Genomic DNA, 371 nt, shown 5'->3' with positions numbered 1-371 from the left:
CACCACAACCATTACCTCCACCACCACCACCACTCCCACCAAATCCTATAAGCCGATAATTTTGCCACATGCACTGGTGAAGGTTTTTGCATTCCGGACAGAGCAAGCGTACCGAGTCGGTGATGATCACAACGCGACCCTCCCAGAGAATCATCAGGCAAGGGAAAAGGCTGAACTCGAAGAGGACGAAAATGAGTTTGCTGAGAGAGAGAGAGAGAGGTGTATACCTTCGTTATGAGGACAATCTACAGACACCGCCCATAACCCGGATACGAGTAAGTCGAAGAACAAGAAGAAAACGAAGGAAAAAAAGAAGACGAATATACTGCGGCAAGAGGAGAAGAGAGATAACCACGATGGCCAATCTGACC

The sequence above is a fragment of the Priapulus caudatus genome, unplaced genomic scaffold (assembly GCF_000485595.1).
Source record: "Priapulus caudatus unplaced genomic scaffold, Priapulus_caudatus-5.0.1 Scaffold2359, whole genome shotgun sequence".
NCBI lineage: Eukaryota > Metazoa > Priapulida > Priapulimorpha > Priapulimorphida > Priapulidae > Priapulus > Priapulus caudatus.
This window is presented reverse-complemented; position numbering follows the sequence as displayed.